This window comes from Cololabis saira, chromosome 13 (genome assembly GCF_033807715.1).
Source record: "Cololabis saira isolate AMF1-May2022 chromosome 13, fColSai1.1, whole genome shotgun sequence".
Lineage (NCBI taxonomy): Eukaryota > Metazoa > Chordata > Actinopteri > Beloniformes > Belonidae > Cololabis > Cololabis saira.
In genome coordinates this window covers 10,114,332-10,129,327 of record NC_084599.1, presented here as the reverse complement: position 1 = coordinate 10,129,327, position 14,996 = coordinate 10,114,332, and the positions used below count along the sequence as shown (strand labels likewise).

At 39.4% G+C, this 14,996-nt stretch overlaps 1 protein-coding gene across 1 annotated transcript in view; it reads right to left on the bottom strand.

Moving 5' to 3' along the window:
* LOC133458094 (zinc finger protein GLIS1) overlaps nt 1-14,996 on the bottom strand; it is a 100,137-nt gene that overhangs the window by 26,004 nt on the left and 59,137 nt on the right. The gene's annotated exons all lie outside the window — the stretch shown is intronic.

The window sequence follows — 14,996 nt, the reverse complement described above, 5'->3', positions numbered from 1 at the left end:
AAAATATTTCAGAAAAATGTCTCTTTTAATATGAGAGCAACATTTTTTAACATTTTTCCTTTAACAACCTGTCGGAGTAGTAGAATGATTAAATGTGGAATAATTATATAATAATACTTTTTTAAGTTTTTATCCTGATAAATAACTTAGTATTTTAAAATGACCAAAATATATTTCTAAGTGGGTTTATACAGACTTGGATTAGAGTATTCCATTAGGTGTGTTATTATGATTTATTATTTATTTAACAACATTTAACATATAAATATAATTTTTACAATTGCATATCCTCAAAGCAGACAAAGTTTCGCGCCCCCCCCAGAGATCTCTGGCGCCCCCCCAGGGGGGGAGGACCCCAGGTTGGGAGACACTGCTCTAGAGCACGCTAAAAGGAAAAAATAAATCAATCCATGTGAAGCTGGTAAATTTAATGCAATGTTGATTCTGTATATCGTGTGTCCCACTTGAGTGGCAAAAATTCCACTTGTGCAGAAGCTCTGGTCCAACTTTGTGTTTCACTGGATTTTCTTGACAATTTCTTGTTGTTAAATAATTTTTTTAACATTTGAAAACATTAGATGCGCTCCTGGTTTGTTGCTGGTTTCCCTCAACATTTGTTATGATGTGTTACCATGGCAACTGAAAGTTTCTCACATGTTGCAGCATGCTGACTGGACTTTCCACATACCAGAATAATATCCCAAAAGTTAAAGAGGTGTCAAGTGTGTAGAGCAGGAGACTGACAAAAGCAAACAGTATTGGTGGGGGGGTTGTGGGATCCCTGGGGAGTGTTTTTGGAGACAGGACGACAGGAGGATGTTCCAGTCCATGGTCCAGCACTTTTACATGGATTTTAGACAATACAGCAGAACAAACCAGCAGAACTGGAGTTCTTTCACTACTTGTTTACAACAGATGGTGTCATTTTGAACATGTTACTGTAAAGCAGTGATTCTCAACTGGTGGGTCGCGGACCCGTGTTCCTTTCCTCAGGTAAATGTAATGCTCTTTTTGAAAGTACTTCTCAGTTGTTGCCCTTTTCTTATTAGCCTACAGGTTTGTGCATGAAATCACTTAATTCTGTATCTGAAGTTTAAACTAGGGCTGGGCGATATGGACCAAAAGTCATATCTCGATATTTTCTAGCTGAATGGTGATACTCGATATATATCGATATTTTTTCTGTGCTATAATTGGGGTTTCCCCCAAAGCATTATAGCATAACATCTCTGTTAGCTTCATTTTTTTCTGAGGCAAACCCTTAAAAAAACAGTCAGTTTTAATACAAAGCCTCGTGCCAAATGTCACACAGATTCCTTTATTAACAGAGGTCTGCACAATATCAAAATGTATAAAACAAATGAAATAAAAATAAACTGCCTGCATATATAGAATAAAAATGCTTCTTGAATAAAATAAAACAAATATCCCTTTCCTGCATAACAATTAAATTAAAATACACTGTGCAATTAATACAATGTAGACAGTAACAGGCAGACTTTTCCACTGAGGTTGACAGTTGTGCAAATAACAAAACATTTGTGCAAATCTCAAATAAAACATTCAAGTCAATTTGTCACAAAATAAGCTATATCAAAATCATAAAAAAAAAAAAAAAAATTTAAATCGATATAAACGATATTGTCTCGTACCATATCGCGTTTGAAAATATATCGATATATATTAAAATCTCGATATATCGCCCAGCCCTAGTTTAAACTGAACTACATTTGATAAATTGAGAATTTTCCTCAGTTTTGGTTGCAGCTTGTCATGTAGGGGTGATGGTGAGTCCCCAAGCTGGACCAGTTGAGAACCGCTGCTATAAAGGACTAACTCATCTTCCCAGATGTTTAGGTGTCGGCTGTAAGTTTTCATCCGTGCTGTTTACTGATAGTTCACCTGTGTTACCTGGCGTTGCTGCATGTGATGTAAGTCGTCCCATTCTTTTTCTCCGTCCCATACAAACTCACAAAGAAGTAGCTCACTTTACACTGCAACTGCATGCACCCTCTTTTCAATAAAAAATGACATGCTTGAGAACCCAGGAGGTGTAACGGTGAACATTTTTCCATGACTCTGAATTACACTGCCAATCCAAGACCCTTTGTTGTTGCGACGTACTTGAAAAAGACGCAGATGCTCGAGAGCACACCCGTGGCTTAAACTTGTCATCTTAATTGCAGGGGAAACTGGAGTGTGCCATACGGTTCAGCCTCGGTTAAAGGGCTGTAATGCATAGCTCCATATAAGTGCTACGCTTTGTATAGTGAGTTGGACTGACAAGTGACACTGAGTGAAAACAAGCTCATATCTGACCCAGCTTGGCTCATTTGATCCCAAGCACTCAGGCAATGAACACCACAGATTTGCTAACATGTGAATCATTCATGATGCTTCTCGCATATCCTCTTCTTCCTATAAGCAGAAAAAAATGGCTGATCAGCGAGTCAGTCCATGTCAAGAAACCCTGCGGGGACGTGTTGTGTACGGAGGTTAGGGCTGCAATATGTCGAGATTTTAATATATATCGATATATTTTCAAACGCAATATTTCAAACGAGACAATATCGTTTATATCGATTAAAAAAAAAAAAAAAAAAAAATTATGATTTTGATATAGCTTATTTTGTGACAAATTGACTTGAATGTTTTATTTGAGATTTGCACAAATGTTTTGTTATTTGCACAACTGTCAACCTCAGTGGAAAAGTCTGCCTGTTACTGTCTACATTGTATTAATTGCACAGTGTATTTTAATTGAATTGTTATGCAGGAAATGGATATTTGTTTTATTTTATTCAAGAAGCATTTTTATTCTATATATGCAGGCAGTTTATTTTTATTTCATTTGTTTTATACATTTTGATATTATGCAGACCTCTGTTAATAAAGGAACCTGTCTGACATTTGGCACGAGGCTTTGTATTAAAACTGACTGTTTTTTTAAGGGTTTGCCTCAGAAAAAAATGAAGCTAACAGAGATGCTATGCTATAATGCTTTGGGGGAAACCCCAATTATGGCACAGAAAAAATATCGATATATATCGAGTATCGCCATTTAGCTAGAAAATATCAAGATATGACTTTTGGTCCATATCGCCCAGCCCTAGTGGAGGTACAAGGTGTCATAGGCATAGTTGAGTTTACTGATTACTGCTAAATCACCTGGTTATTCAGCATCACCGTGACATCAACACATGGAGACTTTAGCTTAGCGCTCATTAATACCATTGAGAACAAAGTTTCAAACAATGAAGCATTCAGTCCGGTCAAAACATGACAAAACATGAGTCATGACGTTTCACCTTACATGTCAGCGAAATTTCAAAGATTTTTTTTACCACTTGTAAGTATGGCCCTCAATTTGGGGAAAGCTGATCTCAGTTCAATAAAACCTAATTTTCAACTGATCACAGAAACCTTGCAGTCTGTACCGTCCATTGTCCCCTGACCTTTACTGAGGCCCGCCGCCGACAGGTCGGGTTACGACTGAGGAGAGAGTGGCAGCATCCGTCTAATGGGCCTTCAGCTACGTTTAGGCTCGGCTCTCATCCCTGCTCTCCTTCATTCACTCAAACAGCAAAGGCAGGGCCTTCTATTCACCGAGCCTCCATTTAATATAGACGAAACCCAAGCCTGTCATGGTAGAGCCGTTTTGGGTGACCATGCTGATCTGTGGGTTTGTGTATGTGTCGGTGTGACTCGGTATGAGAGTTTTACTCACACAATGTACAGGTCCTCATGAAGCTTGCAAATGAAACAAAAAGCTTCTTTCACCACATTCAGACAGATGCTTTCACCATCTGTCACTCATTGATTGATTAAGTTGTGTGCAAGAAATGGGCAAACTTTAACATACCAAAACATAAGATGTGGGTTTGTCAGCGTTTCCAAAACCAGCTGGAGGTTTTAAAATCACATTCGAATGCTTCAGGGTAATGATGCTGCCAGTATCATAGCTGAAGTTTCGTTACAACAACAAATATTTCAGGTTTTGATATTTGACTTTGTCTTCCCGTTGGCCAAAACACCAAAATAAAAGCCTCAACATAAAGAGGTGATTTAAGAGTTCACCCTCGTGAGTTAAAATTTCAAAAATGATGATTCATTTTGAGAAACATATCTATGGGCAGAAATATGTGCCACTAGAAACTGAATTCGAATAATTAATAATTGAATTTGAAAATTTTCTACAAAACGGCAAGATATAAATCTACACTTTTTACACAGAATAGAGAAAGTACAATAGGTTTAGAAATATCTAGCTCCAATTGGTCGTTCATATCGTTGAAAGAAAATAGAGGTTATAGTAGGCTACGTGAAAAGGAGTTCTTTGTATCTGCACTTAATTGCTCTTCCTCCGGAAGACCCGGATGTCTGGCACAGTAGAATTGAAATTGAATTGCAAGAACAGAATTTGAATTGTGAGAACTGAATGTAGATTCAGTTTTTCAATGCAATGATTCAAATTAAACAATACAAATTCAAATTATGTGATTCAGATTCAGTTTCTTAATGCAATTATTCAAGTTGAGCAATTCAAATTCAAATATAAATTATTCAAATTCAGTTTCTAGTGGCACATATTTCTGCCCATAACATATCATCAATGAATAAATTCATGAGATATGCTCAGATAATGGTAATCTGAAGAAACTTGGAAAAAACTAAAGCTCTACATTATGTCTGGCAATTTAAAAAGCTGGAAAAAAATAACAGTAAGGTCAAATGCAAAAGACATGTGCCGAACTCCATGAGTAGAAATTAAAAATGAAAAAGTGTGACACGATCACACCTTTATAGCCTCTGCTCCATTTGACAGCAACAAAAAATTGCAGAAACATGAGTAAAAATATCCTACAGGATAGTTAAAAACTGCAGAGATAAATGGTTAACATTACATAACATATAGCATACAGCAACATGATTCAGGAGTCATGCCAATCAAGTGTTTGAGATGGGGAAAAGAGCAACAAAGACGGTGGGAAAGTTCACTAAAAATGTCACTACCATAACAGTCATGACAGACGCGGTCCATGCAGGAATATGGCGCCGCACATTTCATTCCGAAAAACAAACAGAGCCGTTATTGAAGTGCCAAATGTGTGTATTTATGTATAAATGAATAATCACTCTTTCATTGCTTTCTTTACCGCAATACAAATTTGTGGCTAAATTGCAGTTAGGAGTCCGTGGAGGAAAACCGTGTTAATCGCGTCGAGCGTATTATTACTCTGGGAGCGCATTGAACATGAGCTTTTCCTGCCTGCTGGGAAACCAAGAGGCACTGCCATCTCCAGGCAGGGCCGGTACCCAGGAACCCCGCTGAAAACACATTCTAGTGTGGCGAATCGGCGAGCTTAAATGACTCCTTTCAGAGAGCTCGCTGACTGTCAACTTCGTTTTGAATATTTGCAGCATAAAGTGCAACACACCAGTCCTAGTGGTGCTGAAGGATGTAAAAGCGTATTAACAGTCTCCATGAAAGCATATGTGGTCTCATTTTGTTTATTTTTTTTTCCAAGTCAGCCAGGACAGTTTTGTTATTTTATTCCCAACTAAACTAGCCAAAGTTAAAACTATAATAATGATAAAAGCCTGTAAAAATAATATATCTACGTTAAGAAGCATATACTGTTTGTCAGCAGGCTCCTACATCATCCATGAGGAGCTGACTGAAATCTAAATTGTGGAGAAAGTACAAACAATTTAAAGTGGTATAAACAGAGAGCTAGAGGCTGAGGCCTGGGATGGATGATTGATTTCACCTTTGATATTACCTAAAAAAAACAGTTTAGATGGTGCTAATCACATTAATTGCCTTAAACATGTTTAGTTTTCTTCTCTAAAAACCTCCAACTGGGGTAAACCAGAAGATCGCCACACAGCAGGATTGGCACTGGTAAGTCTGGAGGGGTTACAGCCCCATTTTGCACCATCTTTGAGTCGGGGAGGGGGGGGGGGGGGGGGGGCTCAGTAGCTCAGTAAACATTGGGATGACAGCACGGCCCTGACATGGTTGAAGTAGGCTTGCCACCCGTCCCTTGAAATACGGAATTGTTCCGTAATTGGGAATTAAAAGTTGTGTTCCAATACGGACACATATTATGCTCTTATTTATTGATGTCATAATATACAGGTGAAGGTCTGAAAATGTGAATATATTGCAAAACTTCATTCGTCGTAAATTCAACTAAAGGCGAAACAAATATATTATTTCCCACTACATGCAAAGTGAGATATTTCAAGCCTTTATTTGTTATAATTTTGATGATTATGGCTCACAGTTTATGAAAACCCCAAATAAAAAATCTCAAAAAATGTGAATATTATATTAAATCAATAAACAATTCAATCATCAAAATTATAACAAATAAAGGTTTAACATATATTGCTTTGCATGTAATGAGACTATGTAATATATTAGTTTCACCTTTTCAGTTGAAGTATTGAAATAAATTAACTTTTACACTATATACACCATATATTACCATACTTTTACACAAACATAGAATAGGAGGATATTTCAGTTTCTATATGATTGGCTGGCTGCACAGTCATGCAAGTTCAATTCTATTAAAGCACTTTAAACTTTAAATCAAAGCATTTTGTTTTTTTCGCATAAAATATATATATTTCTATGCAGTTTAGAAGTTTTGGGGATGTCCCTTTTATTGGCGTCTTCGCTGCTGAAATCGGGGCGTCCCTTATTTCTATTTCTGAAAAGTGGCAACCCTAGGTTGAGGCAAGTTTAAAGAGAGTCAAAAGCGTGGACAGACAGCTGATCACAACAGACAGATTACGGGGCTGGTATTGGGAGCAGCAAAGGTCCATCGAGCCTGAGGTCTTCATGGTAAATGACTCCTGACTGGCAGGTAAAAGAACTAAAAGACGGCAGTGTACGACTCACATGCTCACATGCAGCAGCTCATTAGCAACCTACAGGAGCTTCGGATGACGGGAACAAACGAGCCGTTATGGACGGGTGCTGGGGGGAAACGTGGCCGCTGACATGTATAACACAAATCTGATTTAAGTCTTGATAAATGTCGGTAAAAAAGACAAATGTGTGGAGGGAGAACATGATGAGGTGAAAAGGTTTATCCTTGGAAAACCAATCCCCACCGAGGTCACCACCTACCTAGTCTAAGCATTAAGGGTTTTCTCTGCTGACACCCATAGCTCTTTTGATATTGCTACAGATGGAGGGGGATTCCTTTGATAGTCCTTAAACCCTAATACATCTCTATGGACCTGAGCAGTAAGTGAAGTGCTGCCTCTGGCTTATGATGGACGACTTTATTCCACTGTTTGCCTGCTAACTAGCATGAAATTCTCTATTACTTAGCTTCTAAGGCCCCAATAAAAGAAAAATGCTCTAACGGCTTAACAACCACCACTTATTTTTTCTGTGATTAGTTTTACGTTAATACGTCCTGGCTTCTTTACTGCAGAGCCTGACAGACACGATGAAGGGCTGCAAATGAAAACACGGCCAAGTGAAACATGTTATAAAGTGCCAATGCGCAAAACAGGTTGTATAACATCATTACTATGAAAGGAAAAAAAAAAAAAGATTTGGCAGAGGGGAATGAGCTGGTTTATCACAAGGTGTCTTTCTCTGCGCTGACCAGCGAGGAAAAACCACCAACACTTCAGGATCTGTTCGGAGGGGAGGCTGTGCAGCAGAGTGGCTCGGCCGCGAATGAGAGGAACATGTGCATTTAATCTGCCCGCTTCCAAATGCCCTGTGGCAACCACAGCAAAGAGCTGAAAAACGTAAATGGATGAAATTATATCCATATGATTCAACGAGACAGTTAAGGAGACGCAGGTTTCTCATGCGCTTCATCATGATACAAAATTAAACACAGCTTGACTAAAAAATTCACATTTCATAGTTTACACATATCATTTCCACTGTGGATCAGGATCCTTTTGGCTTCCAGTTTCAAATGTTGTGAATGGTGCTTTAAGGAGCGAAATGAATTCCTACACACTTCCTTCTTTGCATCTTCCCAAAACATCTTTTCTCCACTTATTTCAGTGCGTTTATATATATATCCGTATATATATCCATATATTCGTATATATATATCCTTGCTATATGAGTGCCGCACACATATGTAAGTACACACTGCATGTGAGTAAATAGGGGGTGGAGGTAAGGGAAGGGAGTGTTGTCCAGATGCGAAATAACAAGAAAACAGTGCAATAAGTCAGCCGATAAATTGGTAGGAGGAAGTAGTCATGTAAATGACCAAAGAAATTGTTCTTAACAGCCATTTTGCACTCATGCCTGAATAGTTTTGGGGGCCGGATTAAAACTATGTGGATGGCACAACAGGAAGCATTCCTATGATGACTAAATGGGGCTACTCACATAATGAGCCAGCCAAGCTGTTCTGTTCCTCTCTCAGGCCATTTGCCGAAGATTGAGGAGGAAGTGCGGTGATGGATCTGAAGCCGTGTTCCCGCGGTGGAGGACCGGCGCGGTGCGAGCCTCAGTGCACAACGGCGCGCCGAGCTTTATGGAACCACTTTAACCTGCTCTGATTCAGAGGCCCTCATTCAAATGCTGACCAGCTCTGCAGCGGCGCACCAGATTAGCGTGCTAAGATGTGATTTCCTTTTGAACCGGGCAGTCTGAGTTTATGGGTTCACCAGGTTATAAAGAAAAGCAGAAAATGTGTACGTTCTCACAAAGATAAAGCTGAATGACGAAGGACAAGTGTAATGTGAACGATCATGCAGAATTAGAAGAAATACAAACCTACTGCTTCATAAACTGCCTCACCGTGGTAAGTTTTTCTTTTGGGCAAAGGGCCAAATTTGCTGCATTGGCATTTAACTGTGGATTCTACTAAACCACGAGCCAGATGTGGAATTAACGCTGAAACAGACTCTGTTCATAACAAACAAGATATTTTATTCATGATCACGTCAATGTCAATGCTCCTTACTAAGAGAAGGAACAGTGTACAATCACCACCATAACTACTCTTTTATGTCTATGTTTTCAGACATTTTCACACAGAATCTGTCACACTCCTTAGCCTCAATTAATTATTCAAGAAATGTTGTTGTGCCTTTTAACCCTTTAAAGCCTGACATTTTGTATTAAAATAAATAATTTTTTGGTTCATATAAAACTTTTTTTTCTTTTTTTGATTAAGAGGATGCTAAAAAGGTCTAAGGCTAAAAAAATGCATGTATCTAATATGCTACATTTGGGATTATTGGGTTAAACCCGCTGTAATTTGCTTTCATTTTCCCTAACAGTGTGTGACCACTCCCTCAGTGATGAGACCGTGACCTCTCCTGTGGTGAAAAGTTGCTGCAAGCGCCATCCCACTTTGTCCCTCGACCGCGTGTTTATGGTGCGAGCTATCCAAACCATTTATAATAGCTAATTAAAGTGCAACACAAAGCTCCCAAGACTGCAGGCATTAGTAACCATCAAGGCATAAATTATAAACCTATTCACGAAATCCAAACCCGGGATGAAAAAGACGGACTCCGGGTTACGCAACGAAAATCCTAAACATGATCTGTGTTCCGGGGCCGGCGACCCGACTGGTGTTACTGGCAGTGAATGCGGGATCCTGTGCTACAGACGCATGAGCTACAGCATCCTCTGACACCCACGCTGCACATCTATTCAGCACCTTTCACTCACACCTGCCTCCATTCTCACTCTCGCTTTCTCTCGCTGTCTCTTGTTTACCCCCTTCAACCTCTAAGCTCCTCTCACTCTGCTTTACGCATCAGTGTGTTTGATGTCTCTATTTCATTTTAGAGAGACTGAGGGATGATGGATGCTAATTCACGCCAGTAATGGCAATGTTGCAGTTAATCAATCCTCTCATCAATATTATCGATAAATGCTGCATAATCCAGTATGATGATAAGCTTTGAAGCGATCCAACGTTATCTCTGTTCACTGTGAGTGCATTTAATTATCGTCTGTGTAAGGCTGCTCTAATGGAGAAATTGGAATCACTGAATGTTGCCGCAGGCTGGAAAGATAGCCTCACTCCGACAGCAACGCCTGGCATTAACCATTCACGCTGAACAGAGAGGAAGAGAGAAAAACATCCACCACCAAACCACAGCTTCTACCCAGAAAACCAAAGTACACTGCCAGTAGCTGTTTTCTAATAGTATGAAATGTGTTTTAGGGTTTATTTTCTTTAAAATATGGATTCTTGCTGTGGTCAAAAATAGTTTATTCTGCCTGTAACCAAAGATTATTTCCATTTATATGCACATTCTTCTCATTTGCATTCTTGTTCTGTTATTTCAGCTGATGGATGTATTTTTTAATTCAGCCCTACTTTCTTTTTCAAACTTAAAGTGTTTCTTTATGGTCCGAACTTGTAGAGTAAAGAAATACAACCATTCATTGCCCGCGCAATGCACAAGTTGACACAGCTGACCAATGGCTGCTAAATCGACTCTGTGTAACTCTGACATGACAACAAATAAACGCTGCAGAAGCTCAGCCGGTTGCCAAGCCAAATACCTCGATGCCAGAAATACTGACATTCAGACAGAAAACATGCCTGCAAAATTAAACAATAGGTCAACCTGGCATTATGATCAACACCAGCCCAAGAACTGAAGGCGAGCGAATAAGAAGAAAGTGCATTTGTGCAACACTTTGGACTGGGACCAGACCACAGAGCCTTCTGGGTAAGAAAAGCTGCTGCCTAAGAAATGTGGTGCAACTGCGATGCCACTGTGCCCTCAAATTTGTTCACTCTTCGACGTGCCAAGGTTGTGTTCGTTTCTGCTCTCTGCGGGTTTTCAGGGTCCAGTTTCCAGTCATGTGGATATGGCTGGTTGCAATATATCAGACCATCTTAGACATCCAACATGTCCGGGCGAATCACGGCTCAGACATTCTCAACGGGCACATCACAATTCATTCGCATTTCAATAAATCAGTTGACCACATAGCTCTCTCTTTGTATTGAATTATTCAGGCCTCTGATACATGCCTATGTCTGCTATCCCGCTGGAAAACATATTTATTTGAGAGTAAAACCCCTCCCCCCCATTCCCATGTAATTACAACGCAGTCATGCAACCTGCCAGCAGCACAAATCCTAACGTTCCACTAGCGACTGGTATGTTTTGATAAAGCTTTTCATATTCGTGGAATAAAATATGTCCCTTTTAATGTCTCATCAGACATATGTTTATGCTAGCTGTAATACGAATCCAAGACTTGCACTCGCTGGCCACAAACAATTTGCCAGTTAGAGAGCAGGCACATTACAACATTTTTCCCAACAAATTATATTTGTTTCCTGGCTGTACAGAACTTTAAATAATGCATGATCTAATCTAAATTTTCTTGGCCTCATGTCTGTAAAAATAAAACAGGTGATAGTGATATTTTACTTGCTTCCTCTCTGACATGGATGCGGTGCAGTCCAAATGACAGCTGTTATGTGAGAGAGTATGAAAGACTGCTGTTATGAGAAGCTTGTAAAGCAGAAGAAAAAACAAGAGGATATGCTACGACTTAAAAGCTTTTTACTTCTGTGGTAATCCTCCCCGAATAACTAAACCAATCTGCTTCTAAATGCTGCATAAACCTTTTCACATTGATGTTAAACTTATTCCAAAGCTGAACAGATTGAACGTGAAACAGATGTTTTTAAAAGTGTACAGAAAGAGAGAGAGAGAGGGGCAGAAGGGGTCTTGAAGACAGATCACTGGGACATAAAACTCTAAGGGGGAGAGGTAAATCCCAGTTTAAATATCAACATCTCTCCAGCGCCATTTCTGCAGGATCTCATGATCATAAAGTATAGAAATAAAAAAGTTGGATCATTTTGTTCCCCAATAAAATGGTTTTTGGTTCTGTTTCCTTCTCAGAGCCATCCTATTTCTGTCTCATTATTGATCACGGCTGTTATGCAACCCTACATTTTCCTGAATTAGATAAACATCATGGGTTATTTAAACACCACAATGCATATATAATATTGTCCCTTGATCTGGGGTCCCGTCAGTCCTCTGCTCTCCAGAGAATTTTAAAACGCACCAAAGGCTTTGACGGTGTAAACACACACCCCAAGTCTCTCTTTAGAAAAGCTAGGTCGGCCCGTATCAAACACTTTTGTTCTGGGGGTAAAAGCTTTGCTTATGCATCCAAAATTCCCACATGCCCACAACGAGTACATACCGAATAACATTTGATGATTTCTGGGGGAAAAGTGCAATTTTCACAGTGACATCAGAGGAGCTGGCTTGCCTGTTCGGCTCCATTTCTTTCAGCCTTCACATATTATCACAAACATTCAAATTAAACCCGGCACACTGACTGCAGAGCACCGCGGAACATAATTTAAACCTGACACCCTAAATGTAAACATGTCTTTTGCTCCATAATTTACCCATACTTTTCTTGATGTTTATTTTGTACGGTAACAGTTCTGTTCTCGCATATATTTGCCTCAGCGCTGGCTTAGTCTGGTATGGCATGTGTCCTGGCTGGGTGAAAGGACGCTGCCGTCCCCGGGTTGTGCTTTGACCCAGAGATGAACGTAGTCCCAGTTTGGTACAAATGTCCTTCTTATATGCTATTTTTGGTTGGAGATGTCAGGGCAATTGGGAGTAGATGGCGCTCTGGAGGCTTAAAGGGGCTGACTTCAACAATGAGAGGTCAGCAGAAAATATAACCAAATATTTGGATGCACTGAGACGTTCAAAACACAGAGATCACGCACACCAGCTAACATATTTTGTGAGTATGTTTGCAGAGTGGCTGCTGTGGCACAAAGGTGTCAAAACAAGGTCAGTTTTGGGAATTAGGAGTAGATGTTAGCCTCGAAGGAGAAGTTATCTGTAACTTTTGAAATGCCAGAAACTATGGCTTAAATGCTCTTTTGGTTACAAAGAAATAGCTACAGTCAGAAAGTAATGCTGAACTTTTTGAATTTAGAATAGTTTAAAATTGGCCAATGAAAGAAATCCCACAGGTCTTTGCCATCAATACCTAGTAATAGTGTTTGTAACCCTTCAAAAGCCCTCTGAACATGCTGAAGACCCCAAACTCCCACCCCAGCTCCATATCGCTCATGCATTAGTAAAATGATCTGACTCAGTAGTGAAGTTAAACTGATTAAGGTCCTGGATGGGACACAATTATGACACAATCCCAGTGTAATGTATGTCCAGCCGCAGCCCTGGGTCTTCAGGTTTCTGATACCAGAGGGTGATTAAATGTTGAGGAAATTGGGAAACTCAAAATACTGCATTCCAGACAAATGCAATTAAAGTGTATCACATGAAGCAAATCCAGCATGCTTTGATACCTGGTTATTAGGGTGAAAGCAGGGTAGCTGTAGCTCCCCATCTGCAGCCTGCAGTTTACAAAAACCAAAAGAACTGCTCCCGTCAATCATGTTGTGCAAGTACCAGTTTTGATTGTTGGTTGTGCTGTATTTCTAAAAACAAGCGTGGTGCAAATACAATGTGTATAAAAATAGAAATAACATATATGCTGCTATACCTGCCATGTTTTGGACCATATTTAAATGTTTTATGTCATTAGTGAGGATCCAACTAACAAAAAAAAGTCTTGTCAGTCAGAGATCTGATTACCCAGCACATACTGTGCCACTTGATTCTTTACATCAGTCAGCCATGCAAATGTTAAAATGTAAAAAAAAAAATGTTTTAAATCTTCCTAAAATAATTAGTCTTAGTTACAACCTCAGACAAACAACGACATTCCTTTTTTTCTTTTACTTTTTTTCCAACTTTTTAAAAACAAACCAAAAAACCCCAACCCAACATATGGTTGCATCCAGGTGCATCATCAGCCTGGATGAACTAATCATCAGCAGGTTTGCAGACCTCAGTAAAAGCAGATGTTTTTGGAAGTTTGCTGGGGTGGAGAATTCACATGTGTGTTAACACAACGCCAATAGGGATAGAAATATGCAATGGTCTGAGAGAAACAATTGTTGCTTAACATCAAACTAGAAAGGGTCATAAAACCACTTCCAAACAATTCGTAATATGCAAATATGTAAATATGCAATGAGAAAGCTTGTTTATAGCGGAAAGCGTTCAAGGGAGTCGCCAATCTTCCCAAGGTCAGAGTGTGCAATGCTCAGAATACAAAAAAAAAAAAAAAAAAAAAATCTCAGACCCTACGGTCTTTACAGTGCAGCTAAATACTATTTATAATATAAAACTATGTATAATATAACATTTCTACAGAAAGCTGAAACTTAACATTTTAAATATTTATTTTAGGAAATTGTGATTCAAAAATACAGCAAAAAAAACAACTTTTTGGAACAATTTGGCTGAATCCAAACAATTGCTCATTGGTCCCTGCCGTCACTCTGCCATCATCCACACGGTCCAGTGCTCTTCCATCACTGCCTGGTTATGATCAGCCACCAAACAGGACAGGTACAGACTGCAACGGACATTAAGGTCTGCAGAACAAATAATCGGGGCAGACTGTCACTCCATCCAGGACCTGTACCAGTCCAAAGTCAGGAAACAGGCCAGGAACATTTCTGCAGACCCCTCGCAGCAATTTTTCAGATGTCTCCTGTCTGGTTGGCGGTACAGAGCGCTGCACACCAGAACCACCCGCCACAGAGACAGGATTTTCCCTCAGGCCGTCACTCTGCAGAACTTGCAAGTAGTCACAGATTGTCAAATAATGGTGCAAGATCTGCATGTCTGTAAATATTAGTTCTGTCTTGTATAAAGTATACATATTTTTTGATTGCTGTGTTTTTTTTAATCTTTATTTTATAGTTTTTTAATTGAACCTTGAGAGACAAAGTCTGCAGAAACTTGTTCATTTGTTCATTTGTTTGGAAAAACTTGGTGAATAAAGTTGATTCTAATTCTGATTTCACAAGAAATTAACATACACAACATGACACAAATTGTGCATCCCTGGAAGTAACTTAATTAATCTTTTAAGTTCCACTGGCACTTTCTGTACT